The sequence below is a fragment of the Crinia signifera genome, chromosome 19 (assembly GCF_055691185.1).
Source record: "Crinia signifera chromosome 19, ASM5569118v1, whole genome shotgun sequence".
NCBI lineage: Eukaryota > Metazoa > Chordata > Amphibia > Anura > Myobatrachidae > Crinia > Crinia signifera.
The window spans coordinates 18,778,303-18,796,873 of record NC_139226.1 but is presented as its reverse complement, the minus strand read 5'-3'; the positions used below and the strand labels follow the sequence as shown (position 1 = coordinate 18,796,873).

General features: G+C 43.7%; 1 long non-coding RNA gene across 1 annotated transcript; it reads right to left on the bottom strand.

Annotated features, from left to right (window-relative positions):
• Nucleotides 1-1,471: 1,471 nt before the first annotated feature.
• On the bottom strand, nt 1,472-18,347 carry LOC146042256 (uncharacterized). The gene is made up of 3 exons (XR_014463813.1): nt 18,271-18,347; nt 15,859-15,960; nt 1,472-1,559 (listed from the first exon to the last, which is right to left on the bottom strand). It is a non-coding gene; the product is annotated as an uncharacterized LOC146042256 (long non-coding RNA).
• Nucleotides 18,348-18,571: the final 224 nt, after the last annotated feature.

The following is an 18,571-nucleotide window of genomic DNA, read 5'->3' as shown; positions in this document are numbered from 1 at the left end:
TGATCAGTTTCTATACTGTCGTTTTGTTTCACTACAAATTTTAATTAAATAAATATCAAATTAATTTAAGTTGTATACAAGTACAGTACAAAGCACTTTACAAATACAAATAGAAATTTATTGCCAGCAGCAATGGCAAATTTCACAGAAGAAATTACAGACCTAAACTACATACAATTATAATAATAATAATTATTATTATTATAGTTTTATTTATAAGGCGCCACAAGTGTTTCACAGTGTCGTACAAAGGAGCAGTACAGGGAGAAAAAATGTATTATTATTATTTATTTATTTACAGTGTCTTATATAGTGCAGTAGATTCCGTTACAGTGTCTTATATAGCGCAGCAGATTCCGTTACAGCGTCTTATATAGCGCAGCAGATTCCGTTACAGCGTCTTATATAGCGCAGCAGATTCCGTTGCACTTTACAATTGTAAACAGAGATAAAACAAACTGGGTAAATAACAGACATTGGAGGTAGGAGGGCCCTGCTGCAAGCTTACAATCTATAGGGACATAGGAAGGAAACACAAGGACAGGCACCAGTAATAGCATAGCAATCCCACAAGTTACAAGTCCAGAAGGGAAGCTATATAATACATGAGTGCCTCAGAGGGTTATGCGTGTAGAACTTTAATATGATAGGCTTGCCTGAAGAGGTGAGTCTTCAGGGAACGCTTGAAAGTTTGGAGGCTAGTGGAGAGTCTTATTATCTGTGTGGAAGGGCATTCCATAGGATGGGAGCAGCCCGATGAAAGTCCTGTAATAGTGAATGGGAGCTGGTGATCCGTGCAGAAGAGAGACACAGATCTTGTGCAGAGCGGAGTGGTCGATATGGGAGATATTTTGTGATAAGTAAAGAGATATAATCTGGTGCAGAATGGTTAATAGCTTTATACAGTCTATGAGTAGAAGTGTTTTATATGGACTACGGTAAGATACAGGCAACCAATGGAGGGACTGGCAGAGCGGATCAGCAGATGATGAGCGTCTTGCTAGGAAGATCAGCCTAACAGCAGCATTTAAAATGGATTGTAGTGGCGAGAGTCTGTTCTTGAGAAGACCAGTTAGGAGACTACTGCAGTAAGTATCACAGTAAATAAATAAATAACAAGGTATAGGTAAAAAGAGTGTTGCAGTACAATACACATTACAGCTTAAATGTAAGTAGTGAGGACTTGATCAACATACTACTGGTGGCCAAAAATGGAGATGAGTATGTGGACAAAGATGGTCACTGAGTGTTTGAGTATGGGAGAGCTGTGAGTGAAATGAGAAGAGAAGAGGGATTTAACAACAGGAAGGAATATACCAGCATTTACACCCCAGCACCCCCCCCCCCCCCCCAAAAAAAAAAAAAAAAAAGAAAAGAAAAATATTAATACATAAACAATAATAGGAACACAATTGTGCAATTGCAACACGTTTCAGTGTGTAAAAAAAGTTTTACAAATGTTTTATTTGTTTTACAGTACAAATGTTTTCGTATCCAGTAATGTTTTCGTATACAGTTCCGTTCCTCGATGTGGCTGCGGGTTCTGCAGGAATTACAGGCTGTAAAATAAAATCAGAAACAGTCAGCCATATAATATTCTATTATGTGATACTGGCAGAGTTTAAAATAATGAAACAAACCACTATAACAAGCTGATACGATGGGAGAAATTATAACTGGTTGTCAGATTCTGGACACATTTGCTAGGACTCTGTGTCTCATGATTTCTGGTAGGCCCTGGTTTGAAATTACATATATCATTGCTAATTTTAAATCCTTGAAATTATCCCTGCATTTATGATAGGGACAAGCTGGCTTTTTGAAATCATAGACCAATATAGGTTTCATCATTTGCCAAGTCTAAATAAATGCGTGCCCTACTTACTGGAAGCAACAGCAATAAGCAATAAGCCAACAACTTGATCTTTATCATTAATAATCTGCGGTGGTGATAACCATTCATGTCTCACATACAGAACAGTACATTGTAACTTGTAGATTCTCAGAAAATTAAAACAATGTTCAAGAAAAATTTGTCTTAATTAAATCAACTTCCTCATCATCGATATCATCATTATCATCCTCATCACATAGGGGATCTGAGGAAGTTTAACAACATTAGAAGTAATCTTGGTACTCTTTACCTAGAACGGCGCCCGCGATTGAAATCGCGGGCGTCGGGGGTAAAAATCGCGGTAAATCGGGATGGCCGCGATGCCCGCGATGACCACGATCACCGCGATTTTCCCATAGGGAACAATGTTAAAACGGCAGATTGACCGCGATTTTACTATTAAATGCCTCAATGGACCCGATTTGGGGCCAAATAGGGCAAATTAACCCTTAAATGCCCCCCCAAATTTTTAACGCCACCCCACGATCCACGCCAACCCGAAGCGTGGCGAGCGCAGCGAGCCCGCGAGGGGCGGCGGTACGCGTCCTCCGACCTTTTCATGCCCTACTATCCACTAGGGCGTGGTGTGAGAATATAATAGTGTGGCGAGCGCAGCGAGCCACCGAGCCCGAAGCGTGGCGAGCGCAGCGAGCCCCGCGAGGGGACGCGGATACCTTCACAGGTAGACGCGTCCCCTCGCGGGCTTCACAGGTGTCCGCGTCGCCACGGACACCTGTGAAGGCCGCGAGGGGACGCGCATAACTGTGAAGGTATCCGCGTCCCCTCGCGGGGCTCGCTGCGCTCGCCACGCTTCGGGCTCGGTGGCTCGCTGCGCTCGCCACACTATTATATTCTCACACCACGCCCTAGTGGATAGTAGGGCATGAAAAGGTCGGAGGACGCGTACCGCCGCCCCTCGCGGGCTCGCTGCGCTCGCCACGCTTCGGGTTGGCGTGGATCGTGGGGTGGCGTTAAAAATTTGGGGGGGCATTTTAGGGTTAATGGGCTCTGTGGCCCATTTAACATTGATTCCTATGGCCAAATCGGGTGGATTGAGCCATTTAACAGTAAAATCGGGTCCATCGCGCCTTTTAACATTGATTCCTATGGGAAATCGGGAGCATCGCGTCGCGGGCATCGAGGGTACATTTATGGCCGGCCGCGATGCGACCGACACGATTTCCATGTTTAACCCCTTCACGACATTTGACGTATATATACGTCATGGCCGGGAAGTACTTCCCGACACATGACGTATATATACGTCATGACTTTAAACTGTCACTGCATCTCGAGACGCAGTGACAGAGGGACGATGTCTGCTGTCCCTGACAGCAGACATGTCCCTGCATGCCCAGGGGGGGCTGCGATGTCGCCCCCCCGTCGGCGATCGCTGTGATTGGCTGTTCAGTATGAACAGCCATTCACAGCGTTTTCCTGTGTTACCAGCGAATCAGACGCTTGGTAACACAGGTGTCAATCACCGCCGGGCGTCAGGGGGCATGAGGGGGTCATCGGTGACGATGACACCTCACCCCACCCTCACCCCACCTGCCCCCAAGGCTGTGATTGGTCCGTGGGACCCACGGACCAATCACAGCCAAGGCGCGACATTTAAACTAACGGTGACTGCGCTGCAGACGCCATTCCGGTCTGGAGTAGCGTGCAGAGCGGTCACCGTGCCTATCTGCCGTGATACTGACCTGATCCTTGCTAATACTTACCTGATCCTTGCAAATACCTTACCTGATCACTTGATCACTGCTTGTAGCGTGCTGGACGCTTCCTGGATCTGACTTCCTGAGACTTCCTGCTGCTGCTGCAGTGTGATAGAGAGATAGAGAGATAGAGAGAGAGAGATAGAGAGAGATAGAGAGATAGTGACAGAGAGAGCTATATTTTGTGTCTGCTACCCCCCCTTTTTGGGGGTGCAGGGGTTTTTTGTATATCAATAACTGTCGCTGCTGCTGCAGTGTCATAGTGATAGATAGTGATAGATAGTGAGAGATAGTGATAGATAGTGATAGATAGTGAGAGATAGAGAGATTTGTGTCTGCTACCCCCCCTTTTTGGGGGTGCAGGTTTTTTTTTTATATATATAACTGTCAGTGCTGCTGCTGCAGTGTCATAGTGATAGATAGTGATAGATAGTGAGAGATAGAGAGATAGAGAGAGATAGTGACAGAGAGTGATAGAGAGTGTATATTTTGTGTCTGCTACCCCCCCTTTTTGGGGGTGCAGGTTTTTTTTTATACATATAACTGTCAGTGCTGCTGCTGCAGTGTGATAGATAGTGATAGATAGTGATAGATAGTGATAGATAGTGAGAGATAGAGAGAGATAGTGACAGAGAGTGATAGAGAGTGTATATTTTGTGTCTGCTACCCCCGCCTTTTGTGCTGATCACTATATCTGAGGTGATCAGCAACTTTTTGGGGGCGCAGAGGTTTTTTTTTTTTATATATACCTGTCAGTTGCTGCCAGTTGCACCAAAGGTTGTGCACCTGCTGCCCCTCACTGGTAATCAGTGTCGCATCACTGATCACCTTTTTTTTTTTTGTGGGTGCTGTGTGGTCTTTTTTTAATTTTTTTTTTACACACACTGTGATTTTGTGGGTGTCCTGTGGCCACTGTGCGCTGATCAGTGACGTACATCACTGATCAGCTTTTTCGGCACAGGGTTGATCTATTTTTTTTTTTTTTTTGATCAAATTCCTGTTGCCTTTGAGCGCTGTTCAGTGACAGACGTTACTGACCAACATCTGTGCTCAATTTTTGGCGCAGGACCTTTTTTTGTTGTTTTTTTAACCCCTTCAATTTTTTTTTTTTTAACCCCTTCAATTTTTTTTTTTTTTAACCCCTTCAATTTTTTTTTTTTGTATAAAGTATTTTTTTTGTTCTGCACTACATACACACAACACACTACATACCCCCCGGGTTGAAATAAAGTTTGTACCCCCCCCCCTACACTATACACGTGTTGAAACATTTCACTACCAGTAACACAAAAATAAAAATGTCATCCCAAATGTCATCCCAAATGTCATCCCAGTCATCCAGAATAATGTATTCAGTGGAGGAGGCATATGCCATGCTTGCTTCTGATTCTGACACAGCCAGTGAGGCAAGCGGGGAATTTGAAGGATTCGTCTTAAGCTCCTCTTCCTCCTCAAAGACGCCCCCGTAGAGCAGCTGAGACCCCCCCCCCAATAATTGATCTCGTATGGACCCCACCACCAGACAATTTTGAGCCCCAGGTTCCTGAGTTTTTGGCCATGCCAGGAATCCAATTTGATTCCACAGGTCTCAGAGAAATTGACTTTTTCAAATTATTTTTCTCTGATGATTTTATAAATTTAATGGTGGACCAAACTAATTTATATGCCCAGCAGTTTATTGCTCAAAACCCCACGTCATCATTTGCTAGGTGGACCCCTGTAGATGCAGTAGAGATGATGACGTTTTGGGGTCTGGTGTTTCATATGGGCATAGTAAAAAAGCCACAAATTAGGCAATATTGGAGTACAGATGTTCTGTACAGCACCCCATTTCACCGTATGGCCATGACTCGGACTCGTTTTGAGGCAATCCATAAATTTATACATTACACCGATAATGCACAGTGCCCACCCAGAGATGATCCCACCTTTGACAGGCTATTCAAAGTCAGGCCGGTCATTGATCATTTCAGTGCCAAATTTGCAGAGCTATACATCCCTGATAAATGTATTAGCATCGACGAGTCCCTTATACATTTTAAAGGAAGGGTTAAATTCCGCCAGTACCTTCCCAGTAAGAGGGCAAGGTATGGCATAAAAATGTATAAGCTGTGTGAAAGCACCACAGGGTACACCCACAAGTTTAGGGTATATGAAGGGAAGGATTCAAGAATTGAACCGCCAGAATGCCCCCCCTCCCTCGTAGGTGTTAGTGGAAAAATTGTCTGGGATTTAATGCACCCCTTCCTGGATAAGGGTTATCACCTCTATGTGGATAACTTTTACACCAGCATCCCCCTGTTTAAGGCCCTTGGTTCAAGAGGTACAGCAGCTTGCGGTACTGTGCGTAAGAACCAAAGAGGCCTCCCAAAAACGCACATTGCCCAAGTAATGAGAAGGGGTGAAAGCAGGGGAATATGCACCGAAAATATGTTGTTGGTCAAATATAAGGACAAGAGGGATGTCCTTATACTGACAACAATTCATGGAGACAGTAGCACCTCCATCCCTGTACGAGGTACCAGTACCCACACCTCAAAACCAAATTGTATCCTAGATTACAATAAGTACATGGGCGGAGTGGATCTTTCAGATCAGGTACTGAAGCCGTACAGTGCCCTGCGGAAAACAAATATCTGGTACAAGAAGCTGGCCGTGTATATCATCCAGATGGCACTGTATAACGCTTACGTGCTATTCCGTTCTACCGGCCAGAGGGGGACATTTATGCACTTTCAAGAGGAAGTCATAAAGGGCCTAATATTTGGGAACCAGCAGGCAGAGGGCCCCAGTACTTCTAGTACTGGCCCCCGTATTGTACCAGGGCAGCATTTTCCCAACGAAATCCCCTCCACTGCAAGAAAGGGCAGGACACAAAAAAGGTGCAAAGTTTGCTATAAAAAGGGAATAAGAAAGGAAACTATTTTCCACTGTGAAACTTGCCCCGACAAACCCGGCCTATGTATAAAGGAGTGTTTCAAAATATACCACACATCTATGGATTATTAGGTTCATCATTTCACCGTGCTTCGGGGGTCTTGCTAATGCCACATAGCACCCACCATTCATTCCACCAGAATCTGAGCTGCAAAATCCAAAAATCACTCCTTCCCTTCTGAGTCCTGCCATGCACCCAACTGGTATTTTTTGGTCGCATGTGAGGCATTGCCGTACTCTGGAGAAATGGGGGCACAGATTTTGGGGTGCTTTGTCTCCTTCATTCCTTGTGAAAATGAAAAATTTTGAGCCAGAAGTACATTTTTGTGTAAAAAAATTTATTTTTTCATTTTCACAGCCCAGTTGTACCAAAATTGGTGAAACCCCTGGGGGTTTGAAATGTACACTATACCCCTAGATGAATTCCCTGAGGGGTGTACTTTGCAAAATGGGGTGACTTGTGGGGGGGTTCCACTGTATTGATGCTTTGGGAGTCTTGCTAATGCAACATGGCACCCACCATTCATTCCACCAAAATCTGTGCTGCCAAATCCAAAAATCACTCCTTCCCTTCTGAGTCCTGCCATGCGCCCAACTGGTATTTTTTGGTCACATGTGAGGCATTGCCGTACTCGGGAGAAATTGGGGCACAGATTTTGGGGTGCTTTGTCTCCTTCATTCCTTGTGAAAATGAAAAATTTTGAGCCAGAACTGCATTTTTGTGTAAAAAAATGTAATTTTTCATTTTCACTGCCCAGTTGTATCAAAATTGGTGAAACCCCTGGGGGTTTGAAATGTACACTATACCCCTAGATGAATTCCCTGAGGGGTGTACTTTGCAAAATGGGGTGACTTGTGGGGGGGTTCCACTGTATTGGTGCTTTGGGAGTCTTGCTAATGCAACATGGCATCCACCATTCATTCCACCAAAATCTGTGCTGCCAAATCCAAAAATCACTCCTTCCCTTCTGAGTCCTGCCATGCGCCCAACTGGTATTTTTTGGTCACATGTGAGGCATTGCCGTACTCGGGAGAAATTGGGGCACAGATTTTGGGGTGCTTTGTCTCCTTCATTCCTTGTGAAAATGAAAAATTTTGAGCCAGAACTGCATTTTTGTGTAAAAAAATGTAATTTTTCATTTTCACTGCCCAGTTGTATCAAAATTGGTGAAACCCCTGGGGGTTTGAAATGTACACTATACCCCTAGATGAATTCCCTGAGGGGTGTACTTTGCAAAATGGGGTGACTTGTGGGGGGGGTTCCACTGTATTGGTGCTTTGGGAGTCTTGCTAATGCAACATGGCACCCACCATTCATTCCACCAAAATCTGTGCTGCCAAATCCAAAAATCACTCCTTCCCTTCTGAGTCCTGCCATGCGCCCAACTGGTATTTTTTGGTCACATGTGAGGCATTGCCGTACTCGGGAGAAATTGGGGCACAGATTTTGGGGTGCTTTGTCTCCTTCATTCCTTGTGAAAATGAAAAATTTTGAGCCAGAACTGCATTTTTGTGTAAAAAAATGTAATTTTTCATTTTCACTGCCCAGTTGTACCAAAATTGGTGAAACCCCTGGGGGTTTGAAATGTACACTATACCCCTAGATGAATTCCCTGAGGGGTGTACTTTGCAAAATGGGGTGACTTGTGGGGGGGTTCCACTGTATTGGTGCAACATAGCACCCACCATTTATTCCACCAAAATCTGTGCTGCAAAATCCAAAAATCACTCCTTCCCTTCTGAGTCCTGCCATGCGCCCAACTGGTATTTTTTGGTCACATGTGAGGCATTGCCGTACTCGGGAGAAATTGGGGCACAGATTTTGTGGTGCTTTGTCTCCTTCATTCCTTGTGAAAATGAAAAATTTTGAGCCAGAACTGCATGTTTGTGTAAAAAAATGTAATTTTCCATTTTCACATCCCAGTTGTACCAAAATTGGTGAAACCCCTGGGGGTTTGAAATGTACACTATACCCCTAGATGAATTCCCTGAGGGGTGTAGATTGCAAAATGGGGTGACTTGTGGGGGAGGTTCCTAACTTTTAGCACTTATGGTGCCTAGAAACCTACATGGTGCCTAAAAAAAAATCTAATAAAAAGGAGGCTCCAAAATCAAGTAGGTGCTCCTTCTATTATGAAGCCTGTGGTTTGGTCAACGTGCACACTAGGGCCACATATAGGATATTTTTGAAAACAAAAGAATTGGGGGAATCAATTTTTAGTCACATTTCTCTAGTAAAATCTACTGTATTCGTTAGAAAAATGTATTAAAATTGAAACTCTGCAAAAAAAAAGAAATTTTGAAATTTCACCTACACTTTGTTTTAATTCCTGTGAAACACCTAAAGGGTTAACAAACTTCCAAAATGCTGTTTTGAATACTGTGAGGGGTGCAGTTTTTGAAATGGCATCATTTATGGGGGTGTCTCACATACAAGTCCCTCAAAGTCACATCAGAACTGAACTGGTCCCTAAAAAAATCAGTGTTTGAAATTTTCTTGAAAATTTGAGAATTTGCTAGTCATATCTGAAGCCTCCTAGTGTCCAAAAAAATTAAAAGGAAGTTGAAATAATGATTGCAACATAAAGTAGACATATGGTCTTTGTTAGTTATTAACTATTTTGAGTGGTATGATTATTTGTCTCACAAGCAGAAAATGTGACATTTTGCATATTGCTAAATTTTCCATTTTTTCACGATATTTTGGTATTTTTCACAAAAAAACACAGACTGTATCGACCAAAATTTACCACTAACTTGAAGTACAATGTGTCACGAGAAAACAATCTCAAAATCACTGGGATAAGTAAAAGCAAAAAAAAGTTATCCCCACTTAAGTGAGACATGTCAGATTTGAAAAAAAGGGCTCTGTCATGAAGGCACAAACTGGCTCTGTCATGAAGGGGTTAACATGGGTTTCAATGGGAAATCGCGGGCATCGCGTCGGTCGCGTCGCGGCCACACATAAATGTACCCGCGATGCCCGCGACGGGCGCCGTTCTAGGTAAAGAGTACCGTAATCTTTTTAACTCTTACTATTTTTGGAAACACTAAACCCGATTTAAAATAAAGTTTGTTTATTGTAGTAATATTATTTTTATTTAAAAATGTAAGAAAAAACGTGCCCTTACACGTTAGAATTATTGTATACAATTTGGACTAGATTGCATCGCATTGCATTGGTTTTGCAATGCAATGAGATGCAATGAGATGAGATCTATTATAAAAAGTATGTGCAGCACATACTTTTTGTGCTGTGCAATGAGATGTGTGATGGGAGCGCGCAGCAAATGCACCGTGTATGGGCACCTTAAGAGTAATAGTGACATCAAATAAGGTAGTAGGTAAAAGCTACTGTATAACAAATTATATATTTAATGGTCTGAGGGACTGTTATATGATCATTGAATGCCGCAAGAACCTGCCCACATCCAGTCCACAGTAAAAGTAAATCTTTAATGTATCTCAGTTATAAGAAAATAAATCTTACAGTAAAGAACTTTTAGGAGCCATTATTAATGGCTCATTTCTGTCTTGTCTGTTCTGTCTTATTTTCAGTCAATGTTTGGTATTTTACTCTCTGGTGGTGGGTCTGTGCCATTGCAGCTAATCGTCTGTGAACTTAATTATTCACAAACCTGAGAGGTATGACCTCGTTATCCCTGCTGGGAGTTGGGCTGATCGTGCTCAGGTGTCTGATTACCTGAGCCCTTTATAAGGCATTCTGGCTAGCACTACTCTGCCAGTTATAATTCTGTTTCAGTCTAGTCAGAGCTCTAGCCTAGCTGTTTGTCAGACTGCAGAGAGTTCCAGTGGAGTTCTTCCTAGCTTTGTCCTGAGCCTTGTCCAGTTCTGTCAGAGCCCAGATACTGCCCTGTGTACCCCAGCAATTACTTCTGTCGAGTGTCCTGAACCCCAAGTCTGGCTTGTGCTACGGTGTCCGTGTGGTCAGCATTCCTGCCTGCCTGCACTGCAGCGTCCTGAGTTCTGAGTTCTGTACCATTCCAGATAAGTCAGGGGCTCTCCCTGCAGCTGCTTCTGTTATTATTATATTCAATGGTTCCATCTCTGCATTGTTGCAACAGCTCACACTGGGGGTCTGGTTTGTCCTCTGGGGGTCACTCCTTACTTGGGCAGTAGTCTGGGCGTGTTTTGTTATTTACCACCTTAGTGCATTGTTGCACCCGCATTTGTGTAGAGTCTGGGGGTACCCTATCCTGTGTGTCTCTTTAGTCAGCTTTCCTCTTGCCCTATCATTGCCTTGGTGGATACATTGTCACATGTAAGGCCTGGCAAAATCTGGGTTAGAGCGGGCATAACCAACTCCTTCGAACGCGGTTGTTATAGGTGAAGACTAGCACCGCACGTGTCCGTCAACCGCGAGGAGAGGCAACAGAGTCAGGGGTCAGGTTTGATGGTGCCTCCCAGAGTCCTAACAAGAACATCCAATCACTGCTGATGTTTCTATTTTCAAATTGTTGCAAAAATACATGTCAATGCAATGGGGCTGTATTGGGGGTAGGGAGATGGAGAGAGTGAGACTGTCAGGGAGAGTGTCAGGGAAAGAGATATAAAGAGAGAGGGAAAGTCAGTGGAAGGTAGAGGCAGAAAAAGGGAAAGACAGCACCCTCCACTCCAGGCTTTACAGGGCCAGAGGAAGAGTGTCCTCTGCCAGTTGATGAAGCTTCAAGAGTGCACGCTCAGTGCTGGCTTTGGAGGCCATGGGCGCTGGGTGAGGCAAGGATGCCCAGAGCTGCAAGTATGGCGGTACGGGGTGGTACAGCGTACCGTTAAAAGAAATACTGCCGGTACCCCGTAGCGCCATAACAAATCTGCCCCAAAGTGTTTAATGCGCATGCGCGCATATGTTAGTGGCGGGGGGCGTGGTTTTCGCCGCCCCGCCACAGCTAATTGCTTTCGGAGCGGAGGGGAGCGCATTGCGCTTCTCCAGTGGCGTAAATACACTAAGGCAGCCACCGCTTGGGGGTGCCGGTGCGAGTGGCAGCGCTGTCTGTGTGGGCGCCGGCGGCCAGCACTTACATGCCTGCCGCTGCCCGCCCCGCAGGCTGAGCAGCGGAGTCAGCCGTGGCGCGGGCGCGGCCAAAAAGCCTGCTGTCCAGTGGCGTCACCTCGCATCCCCGGTTCACAAATGCGCCGCCTACCAACATCCCTTGCCCCAGCAATTACCCGTCCGCCCGGTGGCTGTACTACAGGACCCTCCCCCTCCACTCTTTAATGCCGCTGCCGGGGCCTGTTGTCACGCTCTAGTGACTGCCCCGGTGCGATAAATGAAACAGGCCGCAGGGTTATGATGCGCTACTGCACGGCGCTTCTGCCACGGGCTCTGACTGCAGCTGTAGCCTTCTCGAGACCCGCCGCCGCAGCCTCCACGAAACCCACCGCTGATGCCTCCAACGTCGCCTGCTGCCCTGCACTCCCTAATGTGATGCACTGCTGCCTCCATTGAACCCGACACTGTCTCCACGGTACACTGCTTGCCTTGAATAATGAAAGTTATTTGTTACTCTCTCTCTGCTGTCTTTATCCCTCTCTCTCTCTGCTGTCTTTATCTCTCTCTGCTGTCCTTATCTCTCTCTCTCTGCTGTCTTTATCTCTCTCTCTCTGCTGTCTTTATCTCTCTCTCTGCTGTCTTTATCTCTATATCTGCTGTCATAATCTCTCTCTGCTGTCATAATCTCTCTCTGCTGTCTTTATCTTTCTCTGTTGTCTTTATCTCTCTCTCCTGTCCTTATCTCTCTCTGCTGTCTTTATCTCTCTCTGCTGTCCTTATCTCTCTCTGCTGTCTTTATCTCTCTCTGCTGTTTTTATCTCTCTCTCTCTGCTGTTTTTATCTCTCTCTCTGCTGTCTTTATCTCTCTCTCTCTCTGCTGTCTTTATCTCCCTCTGCTGTCTTTATCTCCCTCTGCTGTCTTTATCCTCTCTCTGCTGTCTTTATCTCTCTCCCTCTGCTGTCTTTATCTCTCTCCCTCTGCTGTCTTTATCTCTCTCCCTCTGCTGTCTTTATCTCTCTCCCTCTGCTGTCTTTATCTCTCTCCTGCCGCTGTCCTTCTCTCTCTCATTCTCTGCTCTCTGCTGTCCTCTCTCTCTCTCCACTTTCTTAGAGAGAACGTGCATCCTGGCCACACACACACACACACACACACACACACACACACACATATATATATATATATATATATATATATATATATATATATATATATATATATATATATATATATATGGGGGGGGGGGGGGGGGGGAGCCTGTCATAATCTTCCACGGCCCCAGCAGTCTTGTCGGATGTAGGGGATACCATGACAGCCGTCCCCAGGACTCCGCCGCCGCCCCCAGTGTTCCTTGCTACCTGGAGAGATAACACCAGACCTGTCCAAGCTCCCGGGCACCTCTGCTGCTGCTGCTGATGAGGTATCTCTCTCTCTCTCTCTCTCTCTCTCTCCTTATCTCTCTCTCTCCTCTCTCTCTCTCCTTCTCTCTCTCTCTCCTTATCTCTCTCTCTCCTTATCTCTCTCTCTCTCCTTATCTCTCTCTCTCTCCTTATCTCTCTCTCTCCTTATCTCTCTCTCTCTCCTTATCTCTCTCTCTCTCCTTATCTCTCTCTCCACTTATCTCTCTCTCCACCTCTCTCTCTCTCTCCACTTATCTCTCTCTCTCTCTCCACTTATCTCTCTCTCTCCACTTATCTCTCTCTCTCTCTCCACTTATCTCTCGCGCTCTCTCTCTCTCTATGTCTCTCCACTTATCTCTCTCTCCTGTGTCTCCCTTGCCTTTGGGCTGTTTCACACAGTACGGTTCCTGCCGCACGGTGAAATCCCGTACGGTCAGGGAGCCGCGCCGCACTCAGAATTTTATAATGGCAGGGATGGCCACAGCCCGGCAGCCGTCCCTTCCAGTGGGGGGATCCGGCTGCAGCCGTGCGGCCGGGCCGTGGCCGTCCCGTGTGAATGGACACAATAGTGTCCATTCACAACTGCTGAGTGCGGCACGGCTCCCTGGCCGTACGGGATTTCACCGTGCGGCAGGAACCGTACTGTGTGAAACAGCCCTCAGTCTTTTTGTTTACAGTATGTTTATTTTGTGTATATATGTGTATGTGGACCTGAATGGATCAACAGCTGGATCCACCCCTTCTGATATTCATTAACCCCTTCCCGACATATGACGTACATTTACGCCATATGTCGGTTGGGGGTGAATCAAGCCAGCTCACGGAGTGAGCTGGCTTGATAGAGAGCAGGTAATGGCTGTATATTACAGCCATGTCCCTGCTCTCACGGCCACGAGCGGCGAGTTCGCCGATCGCGGCCGTTTAACCCTTTAAGCACCGCGGGCAAAGCGCCCGCAGTGCTTAAATAGCTGATCGGAGGGGGGGGCGCCCCCCTCCGGCGCCGATCGGGGCCCCCCGCAGCGCGATCGGAGGGTGCCGATCGGTTGCCATGGTAGCCAGGGGTCTAATGTAGACCCCTGTGCTGTCCGTGTATTCATACCTATTACATCCTGCCTCAGGCAGGATGTAATAGGAAGTGCAAAAAATCACTACGTTCAGCCATAGAGCTCTATGGCTGAACCTAGTACAGGCGATCGCGCCCCCTAGTGGTCAAGTACACTAGGGGGCCTTGTAGTAAAAGTAAAAAAAAAAAAAAAATAAAGTTTAAAAATAAAAAAAAAATAATAAAATATTAAAAGTTCAAATCACCCCCCTTTCCCCATTTCCCAAATAAAAATAAATAAATAATAAAAAAAATAAACATATTTGGTATCGCCGCGTTCCTAAAAGTCCGATCTATTAAAATATAACATTAGTTATCCCGCACGGTTAAAGGCGTAAACGGAAAATAATCCCCAACGCCAAAACTACGCTTTTTGGTCGCATCGCGTACCCAAAAAAAAATAACTAAAAGAGATCAGAAAGTCGCCCATATCCCATAATGGTATTAATTAAAAAGTACACTTCAGCCCGCAAAAAATGAGCCCTCACCCAGGTCCGTAGGTGGAAAAATAAAAAAGTTATAAGCCGCAGAACATGGCGACGCGACGCAAATTCGAAAAACCGTAACATTTTCTATTTTTTTTTTAGTGGTAAAATGTAACGAAAACTATATAAGTTTGGTATTACCGGAATCGTAACGACCCATAGAATAAAGATAACCCATCATTTTAAACGAACTATGAACTCCAAAAAAACCGTAACCAGCGCAAAATTGTGGAATTGCGTTTTTTTTTTTTTTTACCCCACATTGAATTATTTCCTGATTCCCCAGAATATTATACGGTATAGTAAATGGTACCATTAGAAAGTACAACTTGTCCCGCAAAAAAAAAGCCCTCATGTGTCTATATAGCCGGAAAATTAAAAAAGTTACGCTTATTTGAACACAAGGAGGAAAAAAAAAAAAAAATTACCTTAAAAGGCAATGTCGGGAAGGGGTTAATAATGTTCTATACTAGGTTGTAAGGGGCTGCGCCCCTTTTACCGGTGAAAGGATGTATTGCGTGGGGTGCTATGGGTGGTGGCGGAGATGTTGTCGGTGGGAGGTGGGTGCGTGTGGGCATTATGGCATGGGTCATATGTATTGGGTGTGTGACGCGTAACAGGCATTACTGTGTAAACTTTGGCCGTGTGTATTCGGCGTGCAATATTCCAGCCACTCCCCCTAGTGTCATATGACCACACCCCTGGTCACACCCCCTGACCACGCCCATTTTCGCTGCGGCACAGTACCACTGAGACATTTTTCCTACTTGCACCACTGAGGATGCCAGCTAGCTTCTTCTGGCAAAGGCCACTGCCTGTCGTAGCTACTGCCAGCTACATGGTACCACTATCCATCTCAGTGTTACAGCTGCTACTGTATCTCTTGATTCTACACTTTTCTCCTTTGGAGCCCATGGCTGTGGGAAAAACAGTGTGCAGTAGCATTGCTTTCTGTCCCTATGGGCCCCCAAATTGACAAGGCCCCATAGCAAGCACACTCCCTAAACCATGTAGAGTTACGCCACAGGACTGTGTGTTGAGGGTAACGGCAACCTTTTATTGATGAGAGTTTGAGATTTAAAGCATTTATTTATTTTTAAATGCAAAACGAATCCAGTTTAGCCTTTAGAAAAATTACCATACATAAAAGGGAGATCTAAAAGGGAATACATTACCTATCGATGTCCATGTACTACTATAATTTTTAAAGAAATCTGGTTATATTTTTAATATAGTTTATCATTAAACCAGCAAAACAAACATTGATGGGTATTACACATGTCCTGTATTGTCCCATTTAATCCTCTGGTTACCTGTAAAGTATTGTAAGGTTCAGAAACATCACTCATCACTAGACCAGCGTATGTATCACTCATCACTAGACCAGCGTTTGTATCTGGATGGAGTTCTGAAGTCTAAGAGTAATTTCAAGATTAGAAAAAAATTATAGGTCAATCATCATTATCATTATTATCATCTTGCATGTTAGCCCCTCCAGTAGCCGGCATGCTAATCCTCTAATTTTACACACTACGATCACATGAACCTTAAAGTTGCAAGCCCACTTGTGATGACTCCACACCCATTGCAGTTGTTGTTCTAGCACCCTAGTCACAGACAGTATCAATTCACTAAATCTCATAATAAGATTGGTCTTGAGAACCAAAAAAAAAGTAATACAAGTAAATTAACGCCTCATTATCATCATCATCATCATCATCATCATCATCATCATCATCATCATCAGAATCACTTTGGGGGCCTGAGAAAGTTTACGAACATCAGATGTTATCTTTATATTTGTGGAAATTTTAAACCCTTTATCAAAAGTGCATAATTGAAAATTTCTGACATTTTTATTATTGTTATTATTATTATTATTATTATTATTATTATTATTATTATTATAATTATTATCACTATTTTAAGACAGAGGTAGAAAAACCAATGGTACTTATTTCCTAGCACGGCGCCCACGATCTAGATTGTATGTGTCGAGACGATATCGCAAGCATTGCATGCATCTTATGCGTGGCGAGCGCAGCGAGCCCGCGAGGGGCGGCGGTACGCGTCCTTCGACCTTTTCATACCCCCACTATCCACGTCGGCGTGGAGTTGATTTTATATAGTGTGGCGAGCGCAGCGAGCCACCGAGCCTGAAGCGTGGCGAGCGCAGTGAGCCCCTCGAGGGGACGCGCATTACTTCACAGGTATTACTCGTCCCCTTGCGGGGCTCGCTGCGCTCGCCACGCTTCGGGCTTGGTGGTTCGCCACACTATATAAAATAAACTCCGCGCCGACGTGGATAGTGGGGGTATGAAAATGTCAGAGGACGCGTGCCGCCGCCCCTCGCGGGCTTGCTGCGCTCGCCACCCTTCGGGTTGGTGTTGATGGATCTTTTGTCTTATGGATCTCATGGATCTTATGGATGCATAAGATCCATGAGATCCATAAGATGCGATATTGTACATACAATTGAAAATCTTTTCAATTATATAGATTGTATGACTTAATTAAGGCATACAATCTTATGCGATGGGCGCCGTGCTAGGAAATAAATACCAAACCAATACTTCTAAGAATATTAGTGACAGCAAATAATTTAGTAATTAATAATGATAACAAATAATAAATGCAATTTTCCCAAGGGCGCTCAAATGATCAACAGATACCACAAAAAGCTGGCCACCACCAGTCCACGGTATACAGTAAATATATCATCAATGTATCTCACATAAAACAAAGGAAAAATTTATTTTAAACAGTAGATGTATTTTGAAGTTTTCAATAAAAAATATTTCTAATAAAAAATATATTTAGTGTAGAATGACTCCCATTAACAACAGGACATAATTTAAGGAGGTGGAGGTGGAGATTAATATAATAGTTCCATGAAGAAAGATTTGTTTACAATTAATGGTAAAAAGATTGTGCTTTATAGATTGTTTCCTAAGAAGAATATATTGTTCCTATACATATATTTAGGTTCATGCCTATGGAACAGATACAGTACCACCATTTCTTTGAGGAGGTAACATAAATAAAACAAGGAAGCTTGTTGGACTTGTATTCCCAATAAAGCATTATCTAATTAATTAATGGAAAAAAGTTTTGAGATGTTACCTAGAGACCATTGCAGGTTATCTATAAAATAATATTTCTGGGTTGTTGTTTAGAGAATATTGCTTTGACATATAGGTCTTTTCTTATACTGTACATTAATGTTCAGTCAAACAGTTTAGAGCTCAGATGACTAGAGTTTGAGTTTAGACAAGGACTGTTTGCTATATGAGGGCATCATTGGGATATTTGACACTTCATTTATGATAACAATGTGGAACTATTTGTTCTTAAAATTTCTCTACACAATATTCACTTATGGATTAAACATCTTTATTGCATACATGTAGTTACAATAACTATCGCAAAGGAAAATATTCTGCTACAAATTTTATTTGGGGCATTGCAGATATTTTATTGATAGGTCTTTGTGATGTAAAGCCTTCATTTATTTTTAAAGTCAAAACCAATCCAGTTTAGCCTTTTGAAAAATGTCCATATATCAGGGGCAGATCTAAAAAGGCAAATGTCTAGGGCCATGAATTTCTATAGTAAATAAATCAACTCATATTATTGATAAAACGTAACAATCATCCAGCAGAATGAACATACTGTAGATGGGTATTACACATTTCCTGTATTATCTTATTAAATCCAATGATTACCTTTAAAGTAGCATAAGGTTCGGAAACATCGTTCATCACAAGATCAGCGTATGTGGCTTCATGGAGCTCTATGGTCTAAAAACAATTTCAAGAAGAAGAAAACAATTTGAATATTGTGACCAAAAATAAGGGGGGAAAGTACACACACACATATACACACGCCTCCATATTTATATATATTTTTTACGGCACAAATATACTTATATACTTCTTATTCTATATGTTATGGTGATATGTCCATATTTTCCATTATTTAGATAACATAACCCCTGATGATGTCATTTATGACGAAACGCGTCGA